General features: G+C 38.5%; 1 long non-coding RNA gene across 1 annotated transcript in view; it reads left to right on the forward strand.

Annotated features, from left to right (window-relative positions):
• Nucleotides 1–26,046, forward strand: part of LOC140506121 (uncharacterized) — a 127,996-nt gene that overhangs the window by 35,158 nt on the left and 66,792 nt on the right. The window contains exon 3 of the long non-coding RNA XR_011967786.1: nucleotides 17,752–17,865. This is a non-coding gene — a long non-coding RNA (uncharacterized lncRNA). The remainder of the gene's footprint in view (nucleotides 1–17,751; nucleotides 17,866–26,046) is intronic.

The following is a 26,046-nucleotide window of genomic DNA, read 5'->3' on the forward strand; positions in this document are numbered from 1 at the left end:
ATTTGGGCAGAGCTTAGATGGGGTCAAAGCACTTTAGAAGAGGCTGACATTCATCTCCATACATGTGAATCGTTCTCCTGGGTAAATTATAACAGATTAGATAAATCTGTGTATACATCAAGTCATTCCATGTAGTGCTGCCTTCAACATGAGAGAAATCAGAATCAATATAAGATTTCATTTCACAGGGAAGTAAAGAGGTTTAAAACTAACAGATAAAAAGAAGGTAGTGGGCAACAGTTTCTAGCACATTCATTAGACTTTTTTGAGTTTAGAGATTTTAATCTCCTATCCTAACCTCTGAAGCCCTGAGAAATTTCTGAAACCAATAACAAATATCTGAGACTATATAGCTATGTCCATATTTGTATTTCCCTTAAGGGAGAAAAGAAATGATTTGCTGTCTGAACTCTCCCAGGCAGTCATAGACTTGTGGTGGGCTCTCTCTGCTTCTATTTTCCATTGCTTTCTAGAACCACAAACTGCTCTGCAGGGAAAATATGGCATGGAGCTAGATCCACTGCTCTTCAGGCTGACCTTTGCTTTCCAACTGAATTAAAAAATGTGACAAATTTCACTTTAGAAGATCAACACCTAATTGACTCAAAGATGCTATGGATAGTTCAGAGTTGCTCGGGCACAGGAGACTATGTCTCTTCTTCTAGGACTTGGAACTTTTGTTGCCCCAGCACAGTTGAGACTTCATTTGGCCCCTTCTTCTCTGCCCTTTCCCAAGCCTAAGCACAGATCAATCCCTCTTTCTGATCTTCTCTAAATTTAACCCAGTTCCTTTCCTTCTCATCCTTCTCCTCAAGACTTCCAGACTCATGTTAGTTTTCTGGAACAACGTTATTTTCATGACTAGTGACTTTTCACAGTGTAACCTTTATTTAGCTGACATTTTGGAATATATCCTGGTATGCAGAGCTGTAACTAGAACAGGGTCATTTAGGCTTTGTCCCAGGACCCTGACAACACTTGCAATCCTTCCACAAAACAATAGAGTTTAGTTCCTAGTTAGCAAGAGTTATTAGTCAAAATTGGAAGCTACCAAATGGTGAGCTGGGGTGAGCTCTTCTTTCTAGTTATAACTTTGTCAGTATACCTCTATTACTTCTGGCTTAGGTTATGAAGAGTCTAAGTAGAGCAAGAGTGGAAGACATCCTCTTCAGTAATAGAAGTATTGCCATATTCTTTTTGAACAGCTCCATGGTCCTCACAGACTAATTGTGGTTTTCATGTCAAAATGGGTTTTTTTGGCTTTTCTTGATTTGATTGAAGTCATTCGATGATGTCATTTGTCCCCTCCTTGATTTTACTATTTTTAGTTTTGGAGTGTCTCCCTTTTCATTTTATCACTTTCCTCTGGCATACTGGAGATAGTTTTCCTCAATCTCCTGCAATTTAGAATTCAAACCTTAAAACTAATTCTAATCATTTCCAATGATCATATCTCACAAAATGGAGAAAAACTTAATGGCTGGTCACTCATGAACAGGGGGTTCTATGGAGAGGGCAAATATATTTCCAGGCTTTCTATTTTAGTCAAAGCTTATCATTAAGTAAAGAGGACTGGTATATTAGAATTCCTTACCCTTTGCTACAGGTTTTATATCATATTTATTTTGTATACATTGTTTCTCTCCCTGCCCACCCTCAGTTAAACACAAGCTCTTGAGCACAGAGACTATTTTTCTTTTTGTCTTTGTATACCCAGCATCCAGAATAGGGCCTTTACAAGGTAGGTGCTTAACATGGATTGAATTGTATTGAATCCAACTGAATCTTGAAGCACTCTTCCTTAATCTCCTGGTTATAAAGAACTGTTTTCTTTCTAATAACAGAGTCTGAGCACAACAGAAAGGGGGTAATTTGTACCTCTTTTTTTCTTCTAGTTATTTGTTTTGAGAAACAAACACAGAAACAAAACATAGGTGTGTGGAAAGAACACTGGATTATTATGAGATCTGTAACCTTGAGTAAATCAGATCTTTTCTAGCTCTCCATTTCCTCCTCTGTAAAGTGGAGGGCATTGAATTAACTGATCTCTGAGAAGGAAGCATGGGAGGAGAGGTGAGCTATCAAGGAATACCCTTAAGGGCCAGTGTCAAAACCATCATAGAAGAAATAATTTGAAAGAGCTATTGGAAATCTGCAGAAAGGCATTGCAAGAGTATGTTAATAACTCGTGTAGGCCTAATTAAAGTTAATGCAAAAAGACTTGTAGAAAAGAGTCTGGAAAATAGCATATTAATAATTCTGAACTTCCTTAGTCAGAGACCTAAAGTAAACAGTTAAAGTTACATGGAAATGAGAAACAAAAAGGTTGCAGACCACTAATACATAATTATGTTATGTCAAAAGCTATGTCAAAGTAGGTGACTAAAACTTTGAAAATGGAAAGCGGCAGGACCAGACAAAATTCCTTTTTATTGGTTCAAACACTATATCACTGATTAAAGATTAAAGAAGGTACATTACAATCCAGATTCTGCCTTTCTTAACATATCTATTACAGGATAATGACACAAGTGACTTTTCCAAATATGACTCAATTCCATGTTTGTATACTTTATACAAGGCATTCATAGCTTGTGTTACTAAAAAAAAAAAAAAGTAAAAAATAAACGCAAGAAAACAGTATTATTTATTATTATTATATTATGCTGAAGAGCAATAATGATATTTCAAAGTTTTTTAAGGTTAATTTTGATCCATAAGATCCATAAGAACTTAACATTTAATTTTTAAAAATTGTGATGGAATACTGCTGTGTTATAAGAAATGATGAACTCGATGTTAGAAAAACATAGAAAAACTTGCATGAAATAATGAAGAGCGAAATAGGCACAACAAAGAGAACACTGAAGACAGTAACAGTAATATTGTTTTAAGAACTACTTTGAGGGAATAAATTATTTTGACTGTTCTAAACACACTAATTATAAAGGACATATGATGAAAAATGTTGTCTGTATCCAGAGAAAGAACTGGTAAAGAGAAGTATGTACGGAATAATTACACACTCACACACACATAGACACATACTTGTGTCTAATGATAGCCATTTCTAGGGTGGGGAAAGGGAAGGAGAAAAAAAATTGTTGTATTTGAAAGGGATGTACATAGTAGATTTGCAGTTTCATGTGCAATTATCTTTTTATTGTAATATGATATGGAAATGCTTGTTTTATTTCATAAATTAAAAATAAATTTAAAAATGAAGCAATCCCTACTTGCAATGAGCCTATATAGGTTGAGGTATATGTCATCCCTGTTGTCCTAAAATGGTTTTAGTGAACCTTCAGAGTATGAGCTTGTATCTTGACACTTTTGTTCTACTAGAATAAAGGCCATTATTTTATCCCACCTATTCAGTAGTCCATAGAACACTGATTATAGAGAAATAGGATAGCAACTTGTCCCAGTACCATTTCTATCTGAATCCTGTTGAGAGAATTCTCTTTGAGTATTGACCCCATTGCCAGTAAGCCAGCCCAGGAAACAGACACAGGAAAAACTGTAGTTTATTCACTCAGAATGTGACATACTCCATCAGTACAATATGAACATGTTTCTGTTTCCTTTTGGCAGTCTCTTCTTAACTATTCCTTAAGTGAGACAAAGAGGAGATGTGTTCTTTGGCCAGGTACAGAGGGAATTAATATTTGTTAATACAGAAGAGGATACCTGTCATTTGTTTCAAAAGAAGGAATGTGTCCTTGTTAGCACAGACATTTACAGCATATCAAAGAAAACTATATATCACCTGACAGACAAGACATTTCCTTGAGCTATCAAAGATATTCTTTGCAAAATGAAACCTTTTATAGCAATTAGAGGCAGAAAGGAGACATTCAAGGAAGTCAGCCTGTAGTATGTGCTAAGGCAGCACATGGTAAAACAGCAAATATAGAACAAAATGGAGATAGTTATGTCAACTGCCAACAAGGAATTCTCAAAAATCTACTTTTGACAACCCTATCAAAAAAGATGAGAAGGCAGATAATTACAATGACAGCAATATATAACAATAGGAAAGATAAGAATAAGTTTAATAATATCTTACATTTGAAGATTGCTTATAATAAGCCTACAGAAGATGAGCTTACAACTGAATGCTTTTATTCAATTAAAGAAAGGTGTTATTTTATCCACTTGTGCAACAATTCATAGAATATTTAACATAAAATAATAATAGATAAATATTGATTTATCCCTGGACCAATTTTATCTGAATCTGTTGAAAAAGGTAGAATGAGATGAATATTAATATTAATAATAATGATAAATAATAAAATCAAATGACCTTCTCTGGGTTACATCCATGTTAAGTAGACCACCAATAAGTTGACAAAAAATAAAAATAAAATAACTGAAATTATGCTGATTTGTTTACAGAAACAGAGAACTTGATGATAGATATTCAAAACTACGTGACTGCTACCAAAAGGTATAGAGAGGCCCAGACTTATTGGTTAATGCAGATTATATAAGGAAGTGGTGGTTGAAAAATTAAAATTTAAGAACAACATTTTTAATAGCCATCATCATGCTGATTTCTCTTATTTTCAAAGCTATGTGAAATTAAACATTTTCAAAATATAGACATTTAACAGAATAAATCAAAACAGTGTGGGTACATGATAAGGTGCATATTATCATCCCCATTGTCTTATCTGCTACTGGGGTTGTCCTGAAAATGCTTTCAGTGAACTTACAAAACATGAAATTACATCTCCCAACTCTTATTCATTTGTAAAAACCCACTATTTTGTCTACCTTCACAAAAGTTTGCAGAACACAAAATATAAAAGAATAATAGGATGGGGAATTAGATAACGCACAATATCTCCTGACATTTACATAGTGCTTAAGGGCTAAGAAAATACTTTATATACATCACTAAAGTTAAAACTAACAGAGCTAACAAACCCTAAACTTTATGACTAAAACAATGTAAATGAGGTCACTAAAATGAAGTTGACCTCTGAATAATGAGGGTCCTAGAAAAGAAGTAAAGAAATAGACCTCCTCTTTCCTAGCCAAGAATTGGGGAACTATTAGTATGGAATATGCTATAAATACGTGACATCATAGCTCAGCTTTCAAATGATTGGGATCTTGAGAATTCTTCTCTTCTAACTATAAGTTTTGGGCACTGTTGTCATGAGAGGGGCCATAATTCACTGTTTTGGGTATATTGGTAGATATTGCAATTTCACTGGTGTAGATTCTCAGCCAGGGGTATGGTGGGAAATGTTTAAAAAGTAGCTCTTTCCCTTTCCCCTCAAAATGGACCCTTGACATACTTTTAAATTTAATTTGCATTATTGACATTTTCTCCATCTCTTTCTTAAGTCTAGCTCAAGCAATATAAATCAAGCCCTGATTTGTAAACTTTGCTGATTGCAGAGGTGCAGATGCTTATGTTGAAAATTTAACAATTGACTCTTGTGAACTCCAACACACTATTGATACTCCTTCCACCAATTCGTATCTACACATTTTCAGCCCATGTAATTTTTACCTGTGTTTTATCACTAATTCTCCATAAAGTATCAATCCAAAGTGCTGGATGGCAGTCTTTCTTCCTTAATGTTTAAGCTTCTTGGGGACAAGACAAGCCAAGCATTTATTAAGGAATTACCATGTGGTGAACAAGCATTGGATTGTTTCATTTTTGTCTTTACCTAGCACTGAAAACAGTTCCTTGAACATGTGACTTTGGTCATGTTGCCTCATTTATCTGTACAGCAAGACAGTTGTTATTGAGTTAATAAGCCCAAGGGGAGTTTATGTTAGCTCCAAGAGAAATATTCGAGTTAGTTGTGGGGTAGTTCTCTACTTCAGTTGTTAAGGCATGCACTCTGGCTACTCAGTTCTTAGCAGGACTTAATACTCTAAATAAGCTCAGTGACAGTCCCCACTCCCAATAGGTCTGTATGCTTTAGTCCACTTGACTTGGAAGTGATCTTTTTTTAATTGCTGAAAGTGGAAGAGTTTCAGTTAAATATAGGATATTAGAGGAAATATTAATCAAATATTAAAACATGAAACATAATTATATACACATATACATACACATGTGTGTATGTATGTGTATACATATATGTGCGTACATGCATGTGAGCATGCATATATGTATATATATGTATCTATATATGTCAGACTTGTTGCTCCCATTCTTTAGTATTCTACTATCTCAGATCCTTACCATAGCACAGATAGTTTCAATCACTTATGTATGCTATAACATAGAGTTTTTGTACATAGAATAAAGTAAAAATGAAAAGAGAAAAAGTATTCCTTTGTGGAGACAATCATCACCATCTTTTTCACACAATACTCTTTCACAGTGCTTTCCAGATTTCTTCAGAGAAATCTCCTGGAGAGCACACAGTCATGCTTGTTTAAAAAAATAATGAGGAAGGATAATTTAGTCAGTCAAATAAGCGTTAAGTGTGACTGTGTTAAGTGTTGGGGAGACAAAAAACCCCCAAAACTTAAAGCATGGCCTCTACCTTTAAGGAATTCACATTCTAATGGGGGAGATAACACACATATAACTCTGTACATAGAAGATTTTTTAAGAGCAGATGGGAAAAGTCTTCCTGTAGAAGATAGGATTTGTGCTGAGTCTAAAAGGAAGCCTGGAGGTCATGGTGAAGAGAAAAAGTAGTCTAGGTTTAAGGGACAGCGACTGAAAAGGCACAGAGTTTGGAAACAAATTGAATGTTGTATACAAGGAACAGCAAGAAGGAAGGTATTGTGGACCAAAAAGCATGGGAGAGGAGTCAAATTTAAGACAACTAGAAAGATGGGAAGGGATTAGTTTTTGAAGGACTTTAAAATACAGAAGAATTTATATTTGACCCTGGAAGTGATGGGAAGCCCCTGGAGTTTCACTGTGTAGGGAGTAACAGACTTTACCTTACAGAAATCATGTTGACAGCCGAATGGAGAGTGAACTGGAATGGGAAGAGACTTGGGTCAGGGAGAACCACCAGCAGGCTGTTGCAATATTCCAGGCATAAAGGGATGAGGGCCTACACCAGAGTGGTGGTTGTGATTGAAGAGAAGAGGATTATATATAAGAAATTTTGTGAAGGTAGAAACAACAGAATTTTACAACAGATTGAATGTATGGAGTGAGTGGGAGAGAGGTGACTCTGAGGATGGTGATCCTGTTGACAGTATTAGAGAAATTCAGAAGAGGGAAGGATTTGGGAGAGAGGAATAAAATTAATGAGTTCTCTTTTGGACATGTTGAGTTAGAGATTCCTACAGACCTTATAGTATGAGAAGTCCAAGAAGCAGTTGGTGAGGTAAGACTGGAGTTCAGGAGAGACCAGAGATAAATAGATCTGGGAATCATTTGCAGAGAGATGATAACTGAACCCAAGGGAACTGATGAGATCACCAAGCAAAATAGTGTAGAGGGAGAAGAGAAGAGCTCCCCAGACAGAGCCTTTGGGGACACTCAGTTAGTGGGCATGATCTGGAAGAAAGTCTAGCAAAGGATACTGAGGAATGGGCATACGGGCAGGAGGAGAACCAGGAGAGAGCAGTGTCATGAAAACCTAGAAAGGAAACTGTATAGGAGAGGCGGTTGATCAATAGTGTCAAAGGCTGCAGAAAGGTCTACAAAAATTTTTTAAAGTGCATAATAAGGTGCCCTACTTGTCAGTATCTATTCCTTTTGTTTTCCTGTGTGCGTTTTTACTTTGTTATTTGAATTTATTCAGTATTTTATTTTCTCCTAGTTACACGTAAAATCAATTTTTGACAGTTGTTGTTAAAATTTTGAGTTCCAAATTCTCTTCCTTCCTCCTTCCTCTCCACCCCTGCCCCTCACTGAGAAAGCAAGCAGTTCTATATAGGTTATACATGTATAGTCATGCAAAACATTTTCGTATTACTCAAGCTGTGAAAGAAAACATAGACTAAAAAAGAAAACCCCCAAGAAAAGTTAAAGAAGTATGCTTCAATCTTTATTCAGACATCATAAGTTCTTTCTTTGGGGATGAATAGCATTTTTCATCATATGTCCTTCAGAATTGTCTTGGATCGTTGTATTGCTGAGAATAGCCAAGCCATTCACAGCTGATCATCTTGCCATATTGCTGTTACTTTGTACATAGTGTATTTTACTTTGCATCAACTCATGTAACTGTTTCCAGGTTTTTCTGAGATCATCTTGTTCATAATTTCTTGTAGTGCAATAGTATTCCACCACAATCACACACCACAATTTGTCCAGCCATTCCCCAACTGATCTGCATCCCCTCAATTTCCAATTCCTTGCCATCAGAAAAGAGCTGCTATAAATATTTTTGTATGTATAGGTCCTTTTTTCTTTTTGTTTTTTCTCTCTTTTGGAATACAGACCTAGTAGTGGTATTGCTAGGTGAAAGTGTACCTATGGTTTTACAGCCCTTTGGGCATAGTTTCAAATTGCTCTGCAGAATGGTTGAATAATTTCACAACTCCACCCACAGTGCGTGTTTCATTTTTTCCACATCCCCTCCAACATTTGTCATTTTCTTTTTCTTTCCTATCAGTCAATATAATAGGTATGAGGTGGTACCTCAGAATTGTTTTAATTTGCATTTCTCCAATCCATAGTGAGTTAGAACAATTTTTTTCATATGGCTATAGATAGCTTTGATTACCTCATCTAAAAACTTCATATTTTTTGATCATTTATCAGTTGAGGAATGGTTCTTACTTTTATAAATCTGACTCATTTTTCTATATGTTTGAGAAATGAGACCTTTATCAGAGAATGTTGCTTCAAAATTTTTGTCGCAATTACTATTGCTAACTATATCTCCCTCCATCCTATTCCCTGACTCTTCCCCTCTCCCCATTTATTCTGTTCTCTCTCTCTCCTTTCATCTCGTCCCTTCTCAAAGGTGTTTTGCTTCTGATTACCCCTCCCCCAACATGCCCTCCCTTTTATCATCCCTTCTCTTCTTTTTTCCCTTTCCCTTCCTGTTTTCCTGTAGGATAAAATAGATTTCTGTACCCAGTTGATTGTGTTTGTTATTCTCTCTTTGTGACAATTCTGATGAGAGTAAGTTTCACTTATTCTCCCTTACCTCTCCTCTCTTCCCCTCCAGTTGATACTTTTTTTGCCTCTTTTATGTGAGAGAATTTACCTCATTCTACCTCTCCTTTCCCTTTTCTCCTAGTACATCCATCTCTCACCCCTTAATTTTATTTTTTTGCATATTGTCCCTTTATATTCAACTCACAAATGTGACCTCTGTCTATATATATATATATGTCTCCTAATTGCCCTAATAATGAGAAAGGACTTATGAGTTACAAGTATCTTTTTTTCATGTAGGAATGTAAATAGATAATCTTATTAAGTCCCTTATGATTTCCTTTGCCTGTTAAACCTTTTATGCTTCTCTTTAGTCTTGTTTTTGAAAGTCAGATTTTCTATTCAGCTCTGGTCCTTTCATCAAGAATGCTTGGAAGTCCTCTATTTTTATTGAATATCCATTTTTCCCCTTGAAGGATTACACTCAGTTTTGCTGGGTGGGTGATTTGTGGTTGCAATCCTAGTTTCTTCAACCTCTGGAATATTATATTCCAAGCCCTCTGATCCTTTAAGGTAGAGGCTGTTAAATCTTGTGTTATCCTGACTGTGGCTCCACAATACTTTGAATTATTTCTTTTCCTTTTTTTAAAAAAAATTTATTTATTTAACTTTTAACATTCATTTTCACAAAATTTTGGGTTCCAAATTTTCTCCCCATTTCTCTCCTCCTCCACCCCAAAACACCGAACATTTTAATTGTCCCTATCACCAATCTGCCCTCTCTTCTATCATCCCTCCCTTCCCTTGTCCCCATCTTCTCTTTTGTCCTGTAGGGCCAGATAACTTTCTATACCCCATTACCTGTATTTCTTGTTTCCTAGTAGCAAGAACAGTACTCAACAGTTGTTCCTAAAACTTTGAGTTCCAACTTCTCTTCATCCCTCCCTCCCCACCCATTCCCTTTGGAAGGCAAGCAATTCAGTATAGGCCATATCTGTGTAGTTTTGCAAATGACTTCCATAATAGTCATGTTGTGTAAGACTAACTATATTTCCCTCCATCCTATCCTGCCCCCCATTGCTTCTATTCTCTCTTTTGATCCTGTCCCTCCCCAAGAGTGTTGACTTCAAATTGCTCCCTCCTCCCATTGCCCTCCCTTTCATCATCCCCCCCACCCTGCTTATCCCCTTCTCCCCCACTTTCCTGTATTGTAAGATAGGTTTTCATACCAAAATGAGTGTGCATTTTATTCCTTCCTTTAGTTGAATGTGATGAGAGTAAACTTTATGTTTTTCTCTCACCTCCCCTTTTTTTCCCTCTACTAAAAAGTCTTTTGCTTGCCTCTTTTCTGAGAGATAATTTGCCCCATTCCATTTCTCCCTTTCTCCTCCCAATATATTTCTCTCTCACAGCTTAATTTCATTATTTTAAGATATTATCCTATGCTATTCAATTCACCCTGTGCTCTCTGTCTCTCTCTATGTGTGTGTGTGTGTGTGTGTGTGTGTGTGTGTGTGTGTGTGTGTAATCCCACCAACTACCCAGATACTGATAAAAGTTTCAAGAGTTACAAATATTGTCTTTCCATGTAGGAATGTAAACAGTTCAACTTTAGTAAGTCCCTTATGACTTCTCTTTGCTGTTTACCTTTTCATGCTTCTCTTCATTCTTGTGTTTGAAAGTCAAATTTTCTTTTCAGCTCTGGTCTTTTCATCAAGAATGCTTGAAAGTCCTCTATTTCATTGAAAGACCATTTTTTTTCCCCTGAAGTATTATACTCAATTTTGCTGAGTAGGTGATTCTTGGTTTTAGTCCTAGTTCCTTTGACTTCTGGAATATCATATTCCATGACCTTCGATCCCTTAGTGTAGAAGCTGCTAGATCTTGTGTTATCCTGATTGTATTTCCACAATACTTGAATTGTTTCTTTCTAGCTGCTTGCAATATTTTCTCCTTGACCAGGGAACTCCGGAATTTGGCCACAATGTTCCTAGGACTTTCTCTTTTTGGATCTCTTTCAGGCAGTGATCAGTGGATTCCTTGAATACTTATTTTGCCCTCTGGTTCTAGAATCTCAGGGCAGTTTTCCTTGATAATTTCATGAAAGATGATGTCTAGGCTCTTTTTTTGATCATGGCTTTCTGGTGGTCCCATAATTTTTAAATTGTCTCTCCCGGATCCATTGTCCAGGTCAGTTGTTTTTCCAATGAGATATTTCACAATATCTTCCATTGTTTCATTCTTTTGGTTTTGTTTTGTAATTTCTTGGTTTCTCATCAAGTCATTATCTTCCATCTGTTCCATTCTAGTTTTGAAAGAACTATTTTCTTCAGTGAGCTTTTGAACCTCCTTTTCCATTTGGCTAATTCTGCTTTTGAAAGCATTCTTCTCCTCAACGGCTTTTTGAACCTCTTTTGCCAATTGAGTTAGCCTATTTTTAAAGGTGTTATTTTCTTCAGCATTTTTTTTGGGGTCTCCTTTAGCAAGGTGTTGACCTGCTTTTCATACTTTTCTTGCATCTCTCTCATTTCTCTTCCCAGTTTTTCCTCCACTTCTCTAACTTGATTTTCAAAATCCTTTTTGAGCTCTTCCATGGCCTGAGCCCATTGAATATTTATTTTGGATGTTTGGAATACAGAAGCCTTGACTTCTATGTCTTTCCCTTATGGTAAGCATTGTTCTTCCTCATCAGAAAGGATGGGAGGAGATATCTGTTCACCAAGAAAGTAACCTTCTATGGTCTTCTTTTTTTTCCCTTTTCTGGGCATTTTCCCAGCCAGTGACCTGACTTCTGAGTTTCCTCTCCACACCCACCTCTCCTCCAGGTCCTCCTAGCTAGCGCTTAGGGGCTGAGATTCAAATGCTGCTTCCCTGCCTCAGGGCTTTTGGCAGGGGCAGGGCTGCTATTCAGTGTGAGATTAAGTTCAGGTGGTCAGGTCAGGGCAGGGCTGCCTCTCAGGCTCAGTTCCCTCAGGGGGTTTATGTACAGACCTTCCACAATGGATCCAGGCTCCCGCCGGCTTGGGGAGCCCCTGTCTGCAGCCACCTCTCAGCTTCTACCTCCCGGGGGGGCCTGAGTTATGGGGGCACCCCACTCCCCTCTCGACCCGCCAAAGAGACTCTCTCACCGACCCCCGTCACCTGTGGGTGGAGGGACTTGTGCCGCCACTGGAGATCCTGTCCCTGAAGCCCGCTCAGATCTTTTCCTTTCAGTGCCGTGGCCGCGGCAGGGCTGCACTCAGCTCCCAGTCCCGGCGCCCAGTCCGCAGCGCAAAGGACCTTTTGTGAGAGGTTTGCAGGTCTCTCCGGAACAGAAATCTCCCTCGCTCCCATGTTCCGTGGCCTCTGGGTGCAGAATTCGCCGTGAGTTACTTCCCTGTAGCCGTTCTATGGGTTGTGGGTTCGGAGCTATGTGTACGTGCGTCTTTCTACTCCGCCATCTTAGCTCCGCCCCCCGTCAATTCTAGTTTTTAAGGGATTTTTTTCTTCAGTGAATTTTTGTTCCTCTTTTTCCATTTGGCAAATTCTCCTTTTTAAGACATTTTCCTCCTCATTGGCTTTGTACACCTCTTTTACCATTTGGCCTAGTCTGTTTTTCAAAGTGTTATTTTCTTCAGTATTTTTTCTGTCTCCTTTACCAAGCTGTTGACTCTTTTTTCATGGTTTTCTTGCATCAATCTCATCTCTTTTCCCAAATTTTCCTCTGCTTCCCTTACTTAATTTTCAAAATGCTTTTTGAGTTCTTCATGGTCGGAGACCAATTCTTATTTTTCTTAGAGGCTTTGGATGTAGAAGCTTTTACTTTATTATCTTTTGAGTGTGTGTATGATCTTCCTTGTTTTCATAATAGCTTTCTATGGTCAGAATTTTTTTCTGTTGTTTGATCATTTTCCCATTTATTTATTTCTTGACTTTTAACTATTTGTTAAAGTGTGACTCTGCTTCCAGGGTGGAGGGCACAATGTCCCAAGCTTCAGGGACTTCATGTTGCTGTTTTCAGAGATACTTTCAGAGATATTTCTAGGGACCTGTATGTATTCAGCTCCCCAAGGTTGTATAATCTAAGGAGATGTGTGTTCCTACTCTCCTGGCCTGTGTTCTGGTCTGTGAGTGGCCACAAGCACTCTTTTCTGCCCTGGTACTATGATGAAGGTCCCCATTCCACTGTGCCCACAAGGTCTGGTGTGCTAGTGTTCTTCCTCACCCTGGGATTGACACCCATCACTACTGCTCAAGTATGGGCAAGCAACAGAGTCCTGCCTCAGTGCTAGCTAGTGGGAAACCCCCACTGCCACTGCTGATTCAGTGGCTCCCAAGACTTACTCCTGATTTGTTGGCACCATGTCTGTGCTGGACTGTGCACCACTCTTACCCAGAGGTGACAAATTTTTCCTGCTGAACTTCTAAGTTATCTTTGGCTAGAAAATTATTTCACCCTGTCCTTTTGTGGATTCTGCTACTCCAGGTATTGTTTTATGGAACTATTTAAAGATATTTGGAGGGGAGTTTGGGAGAGCTCAGGTGCATTGCTGCCTCTTTCTCCGCTGTCTTAGAGGCATTCCTTTCTATTTGAGTTTTGATACTACCACTGCGAAGCATACAGAAAAGACAGCACCTATATTCCTCCCATGATAGTAGAATTGGAAAGTTTTGAGTTAACCTTAACCTCTCTGCATTATTGTCCTCATCTGCAAAATCAGAGGGTTAAATTAAATGGTCACTAAGCTCTTTTCTAGCTCTAAATAATTTGTGATTTAATGATCCTATGGCCCTAATTCAATGTGCTGCCTGTTAAAGTCTGTGACATATGTTGAACATTTCTCATTCACTTTATTTTTCCAGTGCATATAGATAGAACAATCTTTTTTGCATTATTATAACTTTAACTGAGGAAGTATTGTTGAATTTCCATGCAAATTTAGAGAATCCACCCAAATGTTCATATGGACTATTTGTGCCCAACCTGTGGTACAGCATTCCAAGTTTGTATTGGTCTGGTCAGCCCCAGCTGGACACGCAGTAACTAGACTCCAACATAGTGATGTCATGTCGGTCCTTTTCAAGAACAAAGGACAGCAACCAACAATTGGCAAGAGGTCATCTGTGTCCAGTAGTGTTGATAGGAGCTCTTTTGTTTGTACTATGGTCAGGATTATCCTCTATGATACGATCATGTACATTATGTCTTTAACACTTTGCTAGCTGTCAATGATCAGTGTACTGTTAACAAAGATGTCTAGGTTATCATATATGTCATGAAGTGTTATATAAGGACCTACATGTTGGAGCCACCTTATCTGAGGATAGCCTTCAAGGCTGTACTTTGTTTTTACCAAGAAAAATACTTTCTTTTTTTTTTTTTTATTTAACTTTTAACATTTATTTTCACAAAATTTTTGGTTTACAAATTTTCTCCCCTTTTATCCCCTCCCCACCCAAACCCAAGCATTCTAATTGCCCCTGTGACCAATCTGCTCTCTCCTCTATCCTCTCTCCCTGTCCATGTCTCCGTCTTCTCTTTTGTCCTGTAGAGAAAAATACTTTCTTAAAATCAATAAACAGCACATCAGGACATTGTATTCTCTATATATCTCATGCATTTGTTTGCGTGTAAAGATGTGATCTGCTGTAGAAAATCATCTCTGAAAGCATCTGTTTCCTGCTTATGTGTTCACTAAGGATGCCATTAGATTAAGCAAAGAGAATCTTAATTGATGAATCTGATATCTTAGTGACAGTGGGTTAAAATGACCAAAACTTAAATGTGAACTCAGGTTAACTCTTTTTTTCTGAGGTGGGGCTGCTAGGCATGCCCTGATGAGAAATATATTTTATGACTTTCAGATTCTGAGTCAAGTGATAGGAGGCAGTGCCACTTAGTGATTAGCTTCTAGTTTTGGACATACAAATACTCAAGTACAAATTCTTCCTCTGATACTGTGAACAGGACTTTTGCTGAGCCAGTCTCTAACCTGAGAATACTTGGAGCCCCACAAAGCAGGCCTAGGGACAGGAGTGTCAGGAATTAAGTAGCTTAATTAATCAATTTCAGAGTGAGGAATGTTTTCCTAGCTGAGGTAAAAGTGCAGGCTATATACTTAAATCACAAGTGGGGAAGGAGTGGGGTAAGGTAGATTTCAAACATTTAGTGCTTTCCCACAAGAAACCCACAAATCCCACAATGCAACAATTCTGGAGTCAAGGCTTTGGGGGGTTGTGACCACCTCCCCCAGGTTCTACAATCTTTGACTCACTTGACTTAAGGTCCAGCGATTGTGAGCGTTGTCAGAGTTTTGATTTATCAGTTTAAGCTGCCTTGTGAACTCTGATTCTTGAACCAGAGAGGCAGCTTCTGAGAAAACTAAATTATTAGTATATTCATTACACATATCATATCAATTAACATAAAAATTATAATTCCTTTCTTAACACTTTCTAGCTATATGACAAGGACAGGGCAAAGAGAAGGCTGCATGTATATGCTTCCTGGGCTCTTACTAGGTCCTTCCCAAAGAAAGGATATTCTGTATGGGGATGCTATGTGGCATACCAAATAGATGGTTTATATAGTTGCTGTTCAGTTGTTTCAGTCATGTCCAGCTCTTTGTGACCTCATTGGGAGTTTTCTTGGCAAAGATGAAGTGGTTTTCCATTTCCTTCTATAGCCCATTTTACAGATTAGGAAAGTGAGGCAAGCAGGGTTAAGTGACTTGTCCAAGGTCACACAGAAAGGTCACATTTAAATTTAGGTCTTCCTGACTCCAGGCCTAGTGCTCTACCCACTGTTCCACCTAGGTACCTTGTTTTATATTTCTCACACCCTACTTTATATCTTTCTTTTCACGTCTTGGAGTACAGTCAAAATTATGCTGTACCTACTGGTCTTTCTCGGGGCTCTTTATGACACATTTGTTGATCTGAGATATAGAGGCAAAATCAGTCAATGACTCCTTATTAATTTAAGGAGAGCCCTAAAAATGTTAATTTCTGATTAAGAGTTGATACCTTGACATCCTTTAGAAGCTTTAAAGTTTTAACTTAAATAAAGGCAAAGAAGCACATGGTAGTGATGATTCTGGATTTGTACCCTGACTTGGAAGCTGAATTATAGGTTTTGAAATTCAGAAACAGCATATCATTTTAACTTCTATCACACCAGGGTAGATGATGGAAGTGCCCTGATCTTGTTTTATGGAGAAACTGGACAAATGATTTTTGGAAGGGGTTCCCTCAGGGGCTGTAGTGGAGCTGGGAACATAACTCAGTCACTGGCACGTAACATTTCATGGTCAGATGCAAAATACAGACAGTAAATTTCAACCCAAAGTCATAAACTGGCCACTTAGTGACAGTGACTCACTGATGATATCTGGGGTGGCCTTGGGTCTGAGGAGGAGCATTTAAACTCACAGCAATTACTTGTATCACATTGATTTCTCTCTTTGTCGTTTTTGTTTGTTCTTCAAGGGGCTTTTCAGGAGAGTTAGAGGAGCCTGTCAATGCTTAAAGCACTGGGCCCTTCATTTAGCATATTTCCTCCCACATAAGGGAAGGCACTTATCTTGAGTCACTGAGAGGGGGTATGCAGAAGGGGAAGCAGGGACAGCAAGGGGAGAAAATAAAAGGCAGGGAAGGGATGAGACCAGGGGTGATACCTAGAGAGGATCTTCAGACTGTGAGTGGAGGAGGGAGCCCATAGTGATCTTGAGAGAAGCTGCCCCCAGTTAGAACTTGGAGTATTATTACACTTAGCTCTTGACACTTTCCGGGTTCAGAGGGCTGGGCCTCTTGGATCCATCCCCATTCCAAGCCTGAAGAGGCCTGGTCTTCTTGACAGGGTGTCAAGTAAGTTTGGTTAGATTCACCCATCTGGCATCATAGGCCCCTGTGGTGTCATCTATTGGCTGGGATATTGGACATTTCCAGCATGGCATATTTCAGAAGAAGAAAAGGGTGGCAGGTAGGAGAAGGGGGTATGATGATGGCAGAGACAACCTGTGGAAGAAAAATGAGGCCCAGAAAATAAGGGTTTTTTATACACTCTGGTAGTCTTTGAAATACATAGAATGTTATCTTTTCAGATTCTCGTTAGGAAGCAATGGTACAGTGGATAGAATGTAGAGCCAGAGTCAGGAAGGCCTGCATTCAAAATTTGCCTCTGCTACTTCCTGAAAGTCTCAAGCCCTACTCTAAAAAGATACTATAGAGATGGACAGTGATCTGCCCTTGGTGGAAAAAGTCCCCACACTTTAAATTCCCAAATGAATAAAATCACAGGCCTCTGCCACATTGATGCAGGGAAGTATGAGAGTTACCATTTTCAAAGAACCATGGAGTCACAAAATGAGATATGTTTGCAAAGTGCTGTGCAAACCTTGAAGTGTTAGACAAATGTTAGCTCTTGTCACAGAATCTCCGAGTTGGGAGGACGCGCAGGGCCCATCTAATTCACCTGGACCTACCTGAGAACTTTTTTTACAGTGGTGTCAGACCCAAATAGAGATGGGGACCACTAATCCAACAAAAAGATCTCTGTGAGCCACATACTAACTTAAAAAAACATTTTTTCACATACACACACAATACATATATACACACACATATATGTATGTACATATACATACATATATATATAAAATTAATACATCAAGGCATTAAAATCAGATAGGAAGTACATTTTGTTTCTTTTGTTTCAGATACCACTCAGGAATGTTGTGGACTATATATGACTGTAGGCCACATGTGACACCTCTGTTCTGCAATTATCACTGAATTAACGAAGGCTGAGAGGTACTCTCCTTCCACCACCGGTGAGTGTGCTACAAGTGTGATATATTCAGATATCATACTTCTTTTGCCTACTAACTCTTCCCTGACAAAGACTTACATAGTGTAGCAGCTAACACTTAAAGGTGTGCAAAGCGCTTTATACATATTACCCTCGGAGCTAGCACTTTTATATTCATATTGACATTCTGACATTTTACAGATGAGCAAATTGACGCTGAGGTCGAGTGACCTGCCTGTCACCCAGCTTGTAAATGTGTGTGCAGGGATTCAGACTCACTTCTTCTCAGCTGCAGCTTTTATGTTTTATTTACTGCCCCACCTGGCTGTGTTGATCAATTCCTACTTGATTAAGTATTTATTAAGTATGCTGGACCATAGGCAGATCACATAGTTGCTAATTCCCCAAAGCTCATTCTCCACCTTGTAGAGCCACGAGTGTTTACCAGCACTTTTAGTTTGCCGAGCTCACCTGGCTCTTGCTACTGTTGCTGCTGCTTTTAGGACCAGGGCAGGGTAAGTTTTTCTTGAAGAGTTCAAGGATGAATTTAATTTGAAAACTTTTCTTCTTCTGATAATTAGTGTTGTGAAATGCAGAAGAAAACATAATTGCTGGAGCCAATGCCAGATAACTGCTAGAAAGAAACAATATGGAATACCTGGACCTCCCTTGGCCAAAATCATATTTTGGCTAAAGTGTTTTTTAAAGAATTTATCTAACGATCATGCAACAGGATGGTGCATTTACTTTTGTTGGTATATATTTGTCACACCACACTTGCCATCGGGTTGTTCTTGATTATACAGATGTGACTCCCTTTACAGGATCTCTGCCACACAGTCTGCCCATTATCTTTGCCATCTTATCTCCACTTCCCCAGCAGTCTTCCCAGGAGTTCAAAGCTGTACTACGTTACTTGAAGTTGTTTTTGAGGTATTTACTAAAAGCATCTCTTTTGCTTTATGAAAATCAAGAATTCCCTCTCTGTAATAAACAATCTTCCCCTCATTTTAAACCTCTAAATAAGCATGAGTCCCCTACATCTTATGGTTCTCATCGAGATCTCACTCCTCCCATGTTCAAGACTATCCTTTCATTCCTCTCATCTCCCTGACTCATTGATACAGTAAGAAAACTCCATGTTCTCCAATACTACTTCCTAACTGCCTCGACTGTGTAGTCTCTCAGCAACCTCTCCTTTTTATCTTCTAATTAAGATCCAGATGGCCATTCTTTCCTGATCCTCAGGATATTCTCCCTCCTTTCTCAATGAGTTCAGTTCCTGGCTTAGGGTCTCTCCACCTCAACTTTTGCTTTTATACTAGGAAACTTCAACATAGAAGTTGATGATCCTTCTGGTACCCTTACTTCCCTATTCCTCAATCTATTCAACTCTGATGATCCATTACTCAACCTCAGCTATACTCAGGCCTGGTCATATCTCTGTTATGACCATAAAGGGAAGCCTTTACCCATAGGTGTTCTGCTTCTAAGATCAAGAACACTGGAATTCCTTTCCCTGATCATAATCTTCTGTTATTTCATCTCCCTATGTCTTACCCCTTCAACTTTATTCTTTATCCTCCCCGTGACCTGAAATACCTCTTACTATGAAAGACCATCACCCTTGTTCTGAATACAATCTCCTGCCTTCCTAATTTTAATCTCTTAGTAGACCACTCAACTCCATACTATCTTCTACTTTCAAATCCTTTGGTCTATTGTCCTGCTGGCACTTCAGGTCTTACCCAACCCCAGCCCTAGATTACTCTCACTATACTTTTCCTCCAGTTGTACTCATACATTGCTGAACAGAGCTCAAGAAAGTGGATTGGATCCATTACAAATTTGTCATCTAAACTCCACTGAGTCTTCCCTGCAGTAAGGGCTCAGAAATAAATTCTTCCCTAATTATTTCTCTATTCTACTATAAAAATGTCTGTTCTAAAACTTCCACTCCTTCCTCAAATATCCCTTACCATTTTATCTCCCATATTTTCAGCTGAGGACCTTATCTTCTACTTTTCCAAGAAAATCAAGGCCATTTCCCAGAAACTTTTTTTTTCATTTTTTCTTTTCTTATATACCCTTAAAGTCATCCCTACCTCTTTCCTTCTCTAATCTCTGATGAACAGGTGGCCCTTTTCCTTGCCAATGGCAGCCCTTTTGTATACTCTTTATTCCTCCTCCAGATGATTGCCTCCATTATTGTCCCAAGCTACCCACACTCCCCACAACACAACTGTTTCAATTTTTCCCTGTCTGTTGGCTGCTTCCCTGCTGCCTACAGATATGCTCAAGTCACTCCTACCCTTCAAAAAACCCTCATTTGATCCTACCATCTCTGCTGGCTATTATCCTATACTTCTATTTCCTTTTCTCAGCCAAATTCCTTGAAAAAAGTTTTTACGTTCAGTGCTTCCTCTTTTCTCACTCTCTTTTATAATATCACTCAATTCAAAATATTCTCAAAAAAACTCATTTTGGAGAGCATCCAGAAAGAGGGGGCTGACTAGAGGGTCAAATGCTGCAAAGGTCAAAGAACGATAAGGACTGACAACATTAAATGCAGCAAGTAGGAGATTATTTGGTAACTTTGAAGAGAATATTTTGAAAATCCCAAATGAGGTCTTGAAGAGTCAGACGTGACTGAACAACAAACTACAAAAGAAGTAGTCAGGTTGTGAAAGGTTCTGAATGACAAACGAGTTTATGTTTGATCCTAGCAGTAACAGAGAGCCACTGGAGGTTAAGATAATATGGTCAGACCTATATTTAGGAAATTTATTCTGGCAAATGTCTAGAGGATGGATTAGCATGAAGAGAAACTAGAGGCAAGGAGGGTAATTAATGATAATAATATTATAATAAAGGTGATAAGGACCTGAACTGGGGTGGTAGCTATGTGTGTGAGTGGAGATGTTGGAGAGATAGAATTTTTGAGAGATGTTGTAGAGGTAGAAATGACAAGTCAGTCTTGGCAATGGATTGGATATGTGAGGTAAGAATGAAGAGTCGCAATGGACACAGGTTTCAAACCTGGATAACTGAAAGGATAGTGGTGATTTTGACAGTGATAGAGCAATTCAGAAGATTGGTAGGTTTGAGAGGCTGATGAGTTCTCTTTTGAATGTGTTAAGTGTGAGATACCTACAGGTCACTCTTATTAAAATGTTCACTATGACACACATGAAAATGGATCTAGAAATGGAAGAGACCTCAGATATCATCTAAACAAATGGTTAAGAAAATGAGGAACAGGGAAGTTAAGTGACTCACTCATAGTCACATAAGAAATAAGCGTTGGGGAGGGGGACATGCTGGATTTGAACACAGGTCTTCTGAATCCAAAGTCAGTACTCATTCCATGGTGAGGAAAGAAACCATGGTGGATATAGGGATCCTGGGAGTAGTCTAGGTAGAAATAATAATTGAACCTAGGGGAGATAGTGAAGTCACCAAGTGAGAGATTATAGAGAGAAAAGAGAAGAAGACCCAGGACAGAACCTTGGAATACACTCACAGTGAATGAAAAATGGAATGAATGATAATTCAACAAAGAAAATTTAGGAGGAGCAGTTACACAGGAGGAAAACCAGTAAAGAGCAGTGTCAGAAAAATTCATTTTGGAGAACATCCGGGAAGAGGGGGCCAACAACAGGGTCAATGTTGCAAAGGTCAAAGAAGGATAAGGATTGACAACATTAAATGTGGCAAGTAGAAGATCATTTGGTAACTTTGAAGAGAATATTTTGAATTGAGTGATATTTTAGATGAGAGTGGGAAAAGAGGAAACACTGAACGTAAACAGCTTTTTTCACCACCTAGATTATTTCTTATCCTCATACTCTGCCATGTTACTCCCCTCCATGCACTCTATAATTCAGTTATCCTTGCCTGCTTGTTCCACCCACATACTATTTCATTTCCCATCACTATGTCTTTGCACTGTCTAGAATGCATTACCTCCTCACCTCTATTGTTTTGTAACCCCTATTTGTTTTTCAAGATCCGGTTCAGGTGCCATCTGTAAGAAGCCTTTCTTTAATCCCCAACTGCATGTATTCTCCTTCTCCTAACTACACTGTATTCATTTTATATATTAGTATTTATTTACACTTGTACACTACTTTCTTCAGTCACAATGTAAACTCCTCCAGGTCAGAGCATGTTTTGCTTTTGACTTTGTTTATCCAGGGCTTAAGACCTAGCAGGCACGTAATAAGTCTTTGTTGATCAATTAATTAGCTTACTTGTTCTGATGGGCAAAAAAAAAGGAAGACCTAGGGGGTAGATAAGGAAAATAACTAGGAATTGGGCTGTACCCAGAATGTAACCCTGACCCTTCTATACAACAATAGTTCAGCACTTCTTTTTGTCCTAGCAAAGAACAGGAAACTAAGGAAGTATCCATCATTTTGAGTGAACAACTTATGGTTCATGAATATAATGGAATATTGTTATGCCATAAGAAATGATAACAAAGAAATTTTAAAAGACCTGGAAAGACTTGAATGGACTGGTACAGAGTGAAGTGAGCTGAACCAGGAGAATAAATTATATAATGACAACATTGTAAAAACAAACAACTGTGAAAGATTTAAGAACTCTGGCCAATGGAATGGCCAACTAAATTTCCAGAGCACCACTGATAAAGCATACTGCTTGCTTCCCTCTGGATGGAGAGATTTGGATTCCATACGTACAATGACGCATAGGCTTTTGGAGACAGTGTGGGAATTTGTTTTGTTTGATTATTCATATTTATCACAAGGCTCTGCCCCCTCCCCTCTTTTTTCCTGTATCTGGGGAGAAGCTGAAAGAGGAGAAAAAGCTTGTTGATTGAAAAAAATAATAAAAAAGAAGGTATCATCTACCCTATTACACTGCTAAACTCCCTCTCCTACTCCAGCTTCAGATGAAACTGCTGTCCTCTTTGCACTAACCCTACTGTGCTCTGGGAGGCTTAAGGAAAGTCTGTACTATTGTGATGATGCATGATAATAATGAGAATAATGATGATGATAAGGAGGAGGACAGCATTTATATAGACCTAATATATGTCAGGCACTCTATTAAACAACTCACATATATCTTATCTGATCCTCACAACAACCCAGGGAGGTAGGTGCTATTATTGTCCCCATTTTACAGATGAGGAAATAGAAACAAACATCAGTTAAGTGATTTGCCCAGAGTTGCACAGCTAGTAAGTGTGCATGAACGGCCCAATCCAATCTAGCCTATCTAATTTTAGCAAATCTAGCATGATCTAGCACATAAAAGAAAGGCTAGGTGGCGCCATAGTGCACAGAGTGCTGGGCCCAGGATCAGAAGCCCCATCTTGAGTTCACATGTGGCTCCAGACATTTACTAACTGTATGACCCTGGGCAAGTCACTTAATCCTGTTTGCCTCAGTTTCCTCATCTGTAAAATGAGCTGGAGAAGGAAATACAAAACATACCAGTATCTCTGCCAAGAAAACCCAAAAAGGGGTCACAAAGAGAAGGACATGACTGAAAAGACTGAATTTCTTTCGGTCTTCTGACATCGCCTCTCTGGTATGCAGGGATATCAAGAGGCAGCGTGATAGAGTAGGCGTGGCACTGGATTTGGAATTAAATTCCAGTCTGACACCAATTACTTTTATAACCTTGGGCAAGTCACTTCCTGTCTCTGGGCCTCAGTTTCCTTATCTGTAAAATGAGGGAGTTGGACCTGATGATCTCTAAGTTCACTTCCATTTCAAAATCTGCCATCCCATAATAATCCTCTGACTGAATGATCTCTAAGGGATCTTCTTGCTTAAGACAATATGAATTTGTGACGGATGTTGCATTATTACTTTATCTTAAAGTACTCAGGAAAATGTTGGTTAGTTGTGGTGTATTTGATCACTTAAAGGCAGGGGTGGGTTGTTCCTTGGAAACTGGCAAATGCTACAAATTAGGGAAGAATGAATAGTTTTGTTGATTGTCTGAGATTAAGAAAGTGATGGAGAAAATGTTAATAATGCAAATTAGGTTTAAAAGTGTGTTGCATATAGTTGGTTTTTTTCTCAGAGAGCCAGTAGTAAAATATTCATCAGCACACTGACTAAAGGGAAAACTTATTTGTGATGTTATATATGGAGAAGTACAAAATAGATTACAAAATTAGCTCAATATATCTAAAACATTATAGTATGAAATACTGAAATAAAAGTTTGCTAATGGTCAGCATAAATTGCTCTAAATACGACTTTATTCTATATGTTTAGCATCCCTATATTTAGCTTCCTCCTTTTTCTCTAAGTGAGCTATCTTAAAAATATAGACATTCCCCAAAATTGTGGATGAATACCTGTCAGGAATACTATAGAAGGGTTTCCTATACTCTGTGGAAGGTTGGCGAGAATTTTTTCCAAAAGTTTTTTCCACCTTCAAATTACATAATTTTAATGAATAATTTCTAATGAAAAAAGGTAATCATAGAAGTAAGCAGAATATTTTCATAGTAATTAAGTCAATAACTTTCATTTTCCCTTTTTGATCATTCCATCTCTAGCCTTGGTTCCTCATTCCTGTCACACCTTGTCTCATGGTCACCTACCTTTTTCCATTCAGGGAAATAATTGTCCCTGGGCTAATTATCCAGTCAAGGAAGTTTAAACTAGCTCAGAGCACAATATCTGATTGAACCACCAGATGTCACTCAAATTTCACAAACGCTTGAGTCTTCCCCACGGTGGTTATAAATTGGCTTTTTTTTTAACCCCTTGCTGTGTTCTGATTTAGTTTAGGAGATTAAATGAAATATTGATCAAATATTAGAATAAGAAATCTACTATTTCTATCTGAATTTACTTTGCCAGCTTCTTTCTTTGAATTATTTTCTCAGGCTCAGATCTTCAAAAGATTCAGAGGATGAAGAAGATTCTTGGAGGCTATTTTTCCTAGGCTCTTTTAGACTCTTTTCATATTCATTTAGGCATCAAAATTGAACTTATTGCACAACGAAGCTTGTGATTTTCTACTTTTGCTCACACTGCTCCTTCTGCTTGGAATGTCTTTCTCGCCTCTCAAATCATACTCCCTTGAGGATCTTTCATACTATTCCTCATAATTCCTCCCAGCTCAATGGGAGGGAATCTCTCCTTCTCTGGATTGTCTAGCCCTCTATTTGTCCCATCATTGAACTTTTGACCTTTTGCCTTGAATTATAGCTATTTTCTTATCTCTCCACCTAAAAGATAATAGTCTGCTCAAACTGAGCAGACTAGAAACTCCATAAGCAAAGAACTATATCTTCTTCATCCTTATATTCCCTGTAATACCTAGCATAGAACCTTGCACACAGCAGGCATTCTAGTAAGTGCTAAATGAATAAACCACTAGCGAGCAGTGAGGCAGTCTAGTGGCTCCTTCACTCACTCATTCATTCAATACTTGCTGAGTATCTACTATCAACACAGCATTTTGTTAAGGATTTTACTGTATACAGAGAAACATACACATACAGAAGTTTATGACTTTGGGGAGCTCAGTCTAGTTTGGAAAGAGAGAAAGAAGCTGGAGAAACGAGAAATGTCCCAGGGAAGGATATGATTAAGTATCAAATGAGTTGTGTTCTTTCAATTGAGCAAACACTGATTAAGTAGTTTTTACGAGCAAGGATGAAATCACAGGTCCTTGACGTGTTGATATAAGTGGAAACACCATAGGAGGCACTGTGGATACACAGATGAGAATGAAAGAGGAGTTTGTATATTGCTAGGGAGTGACATGACATGTACACAGATAAGTACAATATAAGATAGAGTATGATAGGAATAAAGAATAAAGCTAGACAGTGTGGTGTAGGAAAATATGAGGAGGGATACAGGGGAAGGTAAGTCAAGGAATGTTCCTTGGAGGAGGAGGAACTTGAGCTGAACTTTGATGATAAAGAAGAATTCTGAGAGGAGGGAGTGTGTTACTGGTGAGGGGGATGGCCTGCTCAAAAGGAGGAGGGAGATGGTATGTTCAGTTTGGGGAAAAGTTAGTAGTGTAGTTTAACTGGAATATAGATTGGGGTAATATGCATAGTAATCCCTAGTAGCTCAGAGCAGACAGAGACCACTGTGGGTGGGAATGGTCACAGAAGTCTTCATGGAAGAGATGGGACTTGGGCCTGGGCACACTGAAGGATAGATACAATTTGGATAGGGAAGCAGGGGGATAA

The sequence above is a fragment of the Notamacropus eugenii genome, chromosome 5 (genome assembly GCF_028372415.1).
Source record: "Notamacropus eugenii isolate mMacEug1 chromosome 5, mMacEug1.pri_v2, whole genome shotgun sequence".
Taxonomy (NCBI): domain Eukaryota; kingdom Metazoa; phylum Chordata; class Mammalia; order Diprotodontia; family Macropodidae; genus Notamacropus; species Notamacropus eugenii.